This window comes from Humulus lupulus, chromosome 7 (genome assembly GCF_963169125.1).
Source record: "Humulus lupulus chromosome 7, drHumLupu1.1, whole genome shotgun sequence".
Classification (NCBI taxonomy): Eukaryota; Viridiplantae; Streptophyta; class Magnoliopsida; order Rosales; family Cannabaceae; genus Humulus; species Humulus lupulus.
Window position 1 is genome coordinate 153,293,359 of NC_084799.1, and position 9,624 is coordinate 153,302,982.

Consider the following 9,624-nt stretch of genomic DNA (forward strand, 5'->3'; position numbering starts at 1 on the left):
AATATTGAGGCTAGATTCTGGGGTTTCTTTGTATGTGCTCAGTTTATGCCAATGAGTCATGTGTCTGACAAGACTAAGGATCGAGTACTTTTGATGTATGCGCTGATGACAGGTATGACTGTCAACATCGGCTCGTGGATTAAAGAGAACATTGAGTACATTGAAAAAGGCCATACCACTGGAGGTTTGGGCCATGGGTCTGTAATCACTATGTTATGCTACAAAGCTGGAGTGCCAGAGTTTGTCACAAATATTTATCAATCATTACAGTAGCCTTTGTCTATTACTTTAATGAAGGATTATCCCGCACCTGCTCTTTATGTGCCACAGACGAGGAAGAAAGGTAAACGCCGTGTTGAAGCTGAGGCGGAAGAAGATGCTGAACTGGTGTTGCAGGGGGGTAGTATTGACCCTAGAATACGGAACGTCAATGATAAGTTGGATTATCTTGTCCAACAAAATCAATACATGGTTCATCAACATCATATGATGAATCAATGTATGGGACAGCGGTACGAGTACGAAGTCAACCATGTGGCTCGCTTAAATAACTTAGTGAGTCGATGGTCTTTAAATCTTATGGATCAGAATTATGTTGCTCCACCACCACCGTATCCACTGTATTCTCCATTTTTATCTCCACCTCTGCCTCCGCCATTTGCTGGATTTCAAGAACCACAGCCTCCGCCGTCTCAACCTTTTGAGGGACCTTCATCCCAGCCTCGACAACCGCCATACTGATGTGGCTATTTAGGTAAGTCTCTTTTCTCATTCTTTATGCACTTTAACATTGGGGACAATGTTAGGTTTTAAGTTTGGGGGAGAGATTTATTTTTAGTGTTATTTGATGCGTTTTTCAGTTTGCTTTTTAGAGTGTAAATTAAGTTGATAATAATTGCCATTTTAATATGATTGACTATTTTGTAGTATAATCCAAAGGAAAAGTGGATGTCCTGTGAAACAATCTGTGTGCATGGTTAGATTACTTTGTTTTTTCATAGTGATCTGTTGACATTATAGATCTATTGCTCATGATGTGCAAATGTTATAATTGAGTTATGTTATGCATGTCAAATTTGGATTGTGGATTGAAAAAGATTGAAAAAATTCTAGAACATGTTTGCTTACTATTTGAGATGAAACATTTAGGAAAAGGATATAGGAAATTTTTTTTTGGACTGGTTGCGCCTTTCAAGCTATCCCTATTAAATTTTATCCTTAGTTAACCCTTTTGAGCTTTATAACAGTTTTCTTGTTAACACATTCTTTTGAGCCTAGCTGTGAATTGGATTAATTTACTCTTTTTGACCCATACCATGAGCATGAAAACTATTATGTGAGGGGAGTGAATGTGTAATGGGATGTTATGTATCATGTGTTATTCAGAAAATTCCTTGTGATTGAGAAAAGTTAAAGAAAGAAGAAAAAAGAAACTGCAAAATGATTACACTCCCAAACAGTTATCTCTTGAAAAATCAAAGTTTGGGGGAATGTATTATGAGAAAGAAAAATAAGAATGAGTTGGTTTTGCATAGTTTTCTCAATCGTTGAAAAGAAAGAAAAAAAAATTTCCCAATCATTGCACATAAAAAGGGGTAACAAGGGATGAGTGGTTTGAAATTTGCTGGGAAAGTTTGTTTAGTTGGAATGCTTGTGGTATGATTAAGCCTAAAAATGTTTTTTTTTTATCTACCCATGCCTAAGACTTCTATTATAACCTTTGTAAAGTCCTATTGATTCTTATTTGTTCATTTGTTTATATTAATGGAGAATAGTAAGTGGTGCAGGCATATGGAAATAACTTGGTCATGTGGTTAGTTGGTGAGAATTTGATGTGCATAAAGTGGTTCAATTATTTTATTTGAGAGTCATGAGTAAATGAGCTTTGGTGTTAATAGATTACAGTGAAGGGGTGAAGTATTTTGACTAAAAATCTAGATTAATATTTTAAATAGCATGATTATTTTTCTAGAGAATTATATGTGCATAGCAGTCTTGAGTGTTGGAATTGGTTGGTTATGTCAACTTGGTTTGTTTATGTTTGAGTCTAGTCAGATTCTTTACTCGAGGGCAAGTAAATGATTAGTTTGGGGGAGTTTGATAAACGAGTTTTAGGCTCGCTTACAGTCTAGTTTTTAGGAAGGTTTTCATTAGTTTAGGGCTATTTTATTGCAGAATTATTCTCGTTTGTTCATGTTTCAGGTTTTTGATGCTAAGATGGTGAAAAGAGTGGAATGAAGTGAAAGTGGAAGAAAATGAAGATATTTTGGAGAAAATCGAGTCATTCAGGAGCAATAGATCTGAGTGTTGAATCTGTCAATAGCGCTACAGCGCTATCAAAGTGGCGCTACAGTGCTAGAAATGAGACATTTAAAGCTTTTGAATCTGTTAATAGCACCCGAGCGCTACAAAACAAGCGCTACAACGCTAGCAAGATCTGAAGATTGGTGCTATAGCGCTACATTACTGGCGCTACAACACTAGAAAAAAACAATTTTTGAGGAAATTTGGCATTGACAATGGTGCTACATCGCCTAAGACCTAGCGCTATCGACGCAGTTTTGAGATTTTCAGCCAATTTTTGAAGGGCAAAACAGTCTTTTCACTTGGGAGCATTGGAAAACTATTTAAGGGACATTATTCTGCAAATTAAGCAAGCAATTTTAGTTTTATAAACCCTAGATTTAGAAAAGGCTGTTGTAATTAGATTTCTTTTTCTGGTTTATGACTTTCTAGATTTCTTCTTCATCTGAATTCTTTAAGTTATTTTCTATGAGTAATTATTTGAATTTTATTTTCATTATGTTAGCTATGAACTAAATCTTTTATCTAGGGATTAATGTAGTCACTTGAATTTCAATTTAATTTTATTATGATGTTCAATTGATATTTCTTCTCTATTCTAATCTATATGATGTTTATTTAATGCTAGTAAATACTTGATCATTATTTACTTGATTTAATGGTTTTGATTCAAAATTCAAAAGATGAGAATTGAATATTCTATCATTATATAGACATAGGTTGCATATTGGATGAAAGTACATGTATGACTTGTGTAGTAATTAGGTTTCCATGCTTAATGCCTTCTATATGTTTAAGTTTATCACAGAGATGTAGAAAACCTGCATATATGCTGAGATCTTATATCTTGAAAAAGAATAGGAATCGATTATGTTAACCTGCGATTAGAATAAGAGGAAGAGACCTAGAATTTATTAGTAAAATTAATAGAATGAAAAGTTGATGAAATTAATTCCTAGGCTTTTTATTATTGATTTTTAATTCGTTAAAATTATTAAAAAAAATTTCGAGTTATTTAAATTAAGTTTATAGTTTAGACTTATTCATCTTAATTTTAATCACCAAATAGAATTTGAAAAGAAATTATTGGTAATTGGTTAATAGTCTCTGTGGGACGATCTCTGTTCTTACAGACTTTAGTACTTGAAACGACTACGTATACTTGCGTACATAATTTACAGATCGTGTTCCTAGCCATTCATGATATTGAATCTCTAAAATAAAAGTCATTAGCCTCATTATTTTAAGAGACCTTAACGAGTGAATCAAAAGATCCAATAAACACAAAAATAAGAGTTCATGAATACTCAGGATTTAAACTGATCTACAAATAATCATCTATTATGATAAGAATTAAATCTTTACATCAAACGACAAGTTTATAAAGATAATTAATTCTCATCTGTCTTATCATATATAATCTCTATTATATACAACACACTTACTAAGATGTCTATTGTAGTTGTAACGCCCTGGGTAGCCAGGACCGCGACACTGTGTACTTATAAAAGTGCAAGACTTGCTAATCAAGTCATTAGTTTAAAAACGTGTCACTAAGCATGTATGATCTAGGGTTAAAAAGGGTTTTGGTCTCAAAAGTTCTATTTCATATAAATAAGTAGTTACATACATGGGATCCCAAAAGTAACAGAGTTTAAAAGTTGGATTACAGACTCCCAAAAATACAGACAACAGTCAGCCATAGTAAGGCAAAATGAACAATTTCTGGGTCTCGCGTCCCTGTCTAAACCTCAATCGTGGCGGCTGAACAGCTAGCCATGTACATTCCGCTCGCAGAGCTCTCCTAATCAAGGCTGATCAATTTTGCCCTTGCCTTTACCTGCACCACGTAGCACCCGTGAGCCAAGGCCCAGCAAGAAAACATGATGTGCAACACAAGCAGTAATAACTGATAATAAAATCACTAAGCATGAACTCTCATCATATAATCCACATCAATCATTCAGCATATATATTCAGAATCATGGATGCAATCAAACACTTATATCATTCATATCACATAATAATCAGGGCCGACAACTTAGGCCGCACCCTCTGTTTACCCCACTGACTCCGGCCCGCTTAAACTGAGCTCAGTGCATATTAAGCTGTCCTCAGCTACCAATGGCCAAGTCGCACCCTGTGCGCTAGTGTAACCCTTGGCACCCTTAGGCCGTTGGTTCACTAATTAGCTTGCATGGCATAATACCATCTTTTCAAGCATACACGATAGGGAACCCTTAGTCCTATTACAAATATTCAACCAGGTGCATTTTTCTTACCTTTAATCTTTGCGATTACCGATTACGAGCAACGCTCCTCAAGCACGATCCGTTCCATAGCCTAAGCTTTTATCACCTAGTCACAACCAAGGTATAGGGTTCCATTAATATTCAGATAAGCGTTTCCAGATACAAAACTGACTTCTGGGAATCTGAATTCCCCCAAGCACAGTGGTGAAATCGATCTCGAGCATTCTAGACCACATTCCCATGCATAAGATCCCCAAATGTTCAAGTGTGCACCCAAGGACTGCGGCCCTTGAAGCTTAGCCGCAGCCCTACCCTCAAAACAGAACCAAGGGCATGCCTGAAAGGAGACACGCGCCGCGGCCCTTGCCTTGGGCGCCGCAACGCTCACCCTTGGCCGAGCTCTCCTGGCTCATCTTCAAGCCTAGAAAACTCACCATTTCCAACATCTAAACCTCATCCAAAGCCATCCCAAAGCTCCCCAATTCAAAACCCTTTAATCACAACACCTTTATCAAGATTCTAACAACACATCCCAACAGAAATCCAGCCCAAAAATCCACTAGAATCCCATTTCCAATTTCTGAAACTCAAGAACTTCAAACACTCAAACCAACCATTCAAACTCAGATTGAAACCTCTAAATCACGATTTGAGACTTACCTCTTCTGCTGAACCACTTCTCCAAGCCAAATCCAAGCTAATTTCCAAGCCTTCCTCCTTAATTCTGCCCTTAAACATCAAAACCACAATTACCTCAATACCCAACCAAAACCCAGAATTTATAACCACAGAAAAGGAAATTCAGTGCTTACCTTAGTCCTGATTAAGTTCTTGATTGATTCTTGAGCTAAGCCTCTAATAACTCCTGAATTCCTCTAAGTTCCCAGCTCAAATTTTAGCAAATTCCTTTGTTTACTTCTTGTGTTTTCCTTAAAAAGAGAATAGAGAGACAAGGCTGAGAATAAAGGTCGGTTTAATTTTCTGTCTACTGTTTTCTATTTCTTTAGCCTAATCTTATCCCATTAAGTCAATCCCGAGGCTCGGGTGCCGGAAACGTCCCTAAGGGTAAAACGGTAAAATTCCCTAATATTCCTGCCTAGACTTCCTAACCTCTAATATATCTCCATATATTTATTTTCATAACCCGATAGTCTAAATAACTACCCAATACCTAAAATACTCCCCGACTTATCCAAAGTCAACTGTTAAGCCCTGTTGTGACTTTTCCCCGCTATCTAGCCCTAGGATCGCCTCGAGTCATGCTCTGAAAACCTACCCACATAATAATGTGGTTCTCACAATGCCATTTATATATCACATTAATCCCAATATAATCATACAAGCATTCTAATCATAAAATTATGCATTTAAATCAGTAAAGTCATTCAAATCACATTTAACCCAATAATGCCCTCCTGACACACTAATCAAGGCCCTTAAGCCTCATTAGTGAATTTGGGGTCGTTACAACTATCCCCTCCTAATGAAAATTTACCTGAATAACTTGGGATACTGATCCCGCATCGCTGTCTCTAACTCCCAGGTCACTTCCTCGACCTTACTATTTCTCCACCACACTTTCACTAACGGAATTGTCTTATTCCGTAAGACTTTGTCCTTCCGATCCAAAATCTGAACTGGTCGCTCCTCATAGGACAAGTCTGTCTGCAACTCTAAGTCCTCATACTTCAGCACATGTGTCGTATCAGAAACATACTTCCGCAACATGGAGACATGGAAAACATTATGAACTCCTGATAGCGACGGTGGCAAGGCCAGCCTATAAGCCACCTGTCCAATCCTCTCTAGGATCTCAAAAGGTCCAACAAACTGAGGGCTCAGCTTGCCCTTCACTCCAAACCTCCTCACTCCTCTCAATGGTGAAACTCGCAGAAACACGTGGTCCCCAACCTGGAACTCCACGTTCCTACGCTTAGGATCAGCTTAACTTTTCTGTCTACTCTGCGAAGCAAGCATTCTAGCTTGAATCTTCTCAATGGCTTCATTGGTCTTCTGAACCATGTATGGTCCTAAGTACCTCCTCTCACCTATCTCATCCCAGTGTATGGGTGATCTAGATTTTCTCCCATATAACATTTCATAAGGGGCCAACCCAATCGTAGACTGATAACTGTTGTTATACGAGAATTCAATCAACGGTAAATACTTACTCCAAGACCCCTCGAAGTCAATCACACATGCTCTAAGCATGTCCTCTAACACCTGAATCGTCCTCTCAGACTGTCCATCAGTCTGAGAATGAAAAACTGTGCTAAACTTCAGCTGAGTCCCCATGGCTCTCTGCAGAGCTCCCCAAAACGTGGAGGTAAAGATAGGGTCTCGATCAGATACAATAGACTTTCGAACCCCGTGGAGATGAACTATCTCCCTCACATATAACTTTGCATACTGTTCTAGTGTATAGGTCGACCTCACTGGTAGAAAACAAGCTGACTTGGTGTATCTGTCCACTATCACCCACACCGAGTCATGAAGTCCAACTGTCCTGGGTAATCCTTCCCCGAAATCCATCGTAATGTCCTCCCACTTCCACTCTGGGATACCCAAAGGTTGAAGCAATCCCGCTGGTCGCTGATGCTCAACCTTCCACATCCTTCTTCATCCCGGGCCACCAATATAATGTCCGTAGTGTGAGACTCATCCAGTATCTCTCGTCTGATCCCCTCATCTGCCGGCACACAAATCCGTCCCTGATATCGAAGCAAACCTGTCTCAGAAACAGAATAATCCTTAGCTGTCCTCGCTAAGACATGCTGCCTAACTTCCTGCAACTGCGCATCCACTAACTGACCCTCCTTGACCCGCTCTAATAGGGATGACTGCAAGGTAATATTAGCTAACTGTCCTACCACCAGTTCTATCTTTGCTCTGGCCATCTCATCAACTAATTCTCTAGAGATCTGGGTGGAGTTATACAACTGTCCTGGGCCCCTCCAGCTCAACGCATCTGCCACCACATTGGCTCTCCCAGGGTGGTAAAGGATATCACAATCATAATCCTTAACCAGCTCCAACCAATGTCTTTGCCTCATGTTCAGATCCTTCTGGGTAAAGAAATACTTCAAACTCTTATGGTCAGTGTATATCTTGCACTTCTCCCCATACAAATAATGACGCCACACCTTCAGTGCGAATACCACTGCTCATACTCCTTCAGCTGCCGAGATGCATAGACTATAAAATTTTCATTCTGCATCAGCACGCAGCCTAGACCCATCCTCGATGCATCACAATAGACCACAAACTTTCCTTCCTTCGAAGGAAGACTCAGCACAGGTGCAGAAATAAGTCATCGCTTCTACTCTTGAAAACTGTTCTCACTCCTCTCAAACAAAACAAACTTCTAATTCTTTCTTGTCAACTCTGTCATCGGTGAAGAAATCTTTGAGAACCCCTCTACGAACCGTCTGTAATAACCGGCCAACCCAAGGAAACTTCGCACCTCCGAAGCGTTCCTTGGCCTCGGCCAATCCCTTACTGCTTCTACCTTGGACGGATCCACCTTAATCCCTTCTGCCCGAACTATATGCCCAAGAAAAGTCACCTTTGGCAACCAAAACTCACACTTCTTAAACTTGGCGTACAACTGATGCTCCCTTAACCTCTGCAAAACCTGTCAGAGATGCTGCTCATGCCCTGCCTCTAAGCTGGAGTAAACCAAGATGTCATCGATGAAGACAATGACGAACTGATCCAAAAAGTCCTTGAACACCTTGTTCGTCAAGTCCATGAAGGTTGTTGGGGCGTTGGTCAACACAAAAGACATGACGAAGAACTCATAATGCCCATACCGTGGCTGAAAGGCCGTCTTCGGTATATCCTCATCTTTGATCCTCAGCTGGTGATAACTAGATCGAAGATCAATCTTTGAGAACACCGTCTTTCCCTGCAGCTGATCGAACAAATCATCAATCCTTGGTAGAGGGTACTTATTCTTGATAGTCAACTTGTTCAATTCTCTATAATCTATGCACATCCTAAAAGTCCCATCCTTCTTCTTAACAAACAACACTGGAGCACCCCATGGAGAATAACTAGGCCTGATGAATCCCAAGTCCAGAAGTTCTTGCAACTATATCTTCAACTCTTTCAGTTCTGCTGGTGCCATTCTGTACGGTGTCCTAGATACTGGTTCTGTCCCCGGTTCTAACTCAATCTCAAACTGAATCTTCCTGCGCGGCGGCAACCCTGGTAGATCCTCAGGAAATACATTTAAGAACTCACACAACAATCTGGTCTCTCCCAGGGTTGCCGGCATAACTGTAGCAGTATCAACTCACTGGCCAGAAAACCTATGCATCCCCCCTGCAACAAGTCTCTGGCTCTCAACGCTGAGATCATGGGTACGCGAGGTCCACATACCGCACCCACAAAAACAAAAGGGTCCTCTCCCTCAGGCTCAAAAGTAACCATCTTCTTCCTACAGTCAATGGTAGCCCCATATCTGACTAACCAGTCCATCCCCAAAATCATATCAAAATCCTCCATATCCAACTCAATCAGATCCACCGAAAATTCCCTACTATCAACCATCACTGGCAGCGCCCTAATCCATCTCCTAAAAACTACCAGTTCCCCAGTAGGCAGTAATGTCCCAAACCCCGCAGTCCGATACTCGCTACGTCTACACAATCTATCAATCACTCTAATAGAAACAGAATGTGTAGCACCAGAATCAATCAATACAGTAAAAGGAAAGCCATCGCTAGAAAGCTGACTAGTCACTACCGAGGGACTAGCCTCGGCCTCTGCCTGAGTCAAGGTGAATACTTGAGCTGGAGTCAAGCTATCCACCTTTCCTGCTTCACCTTTCTTCCCCGTTGGGCAGTCTTTCCTGAGATTCCCTACTGCTCCACACACAAAGGATGCCTTGGCTCGACACTCGCCTAGATGGCATCTTCTACACCTCAGGCACTCTGGATAGGTCCGCCATGCCTCGCTGCCACCCTGACAGCCGCCTTGACCCCTCCTATCAGGACCCGCAGCGGTCGAAGTGTCAGGAGTCTTTCTCTTGAATTTACTAGGGCCTCCACCCCTACCTGTCCCT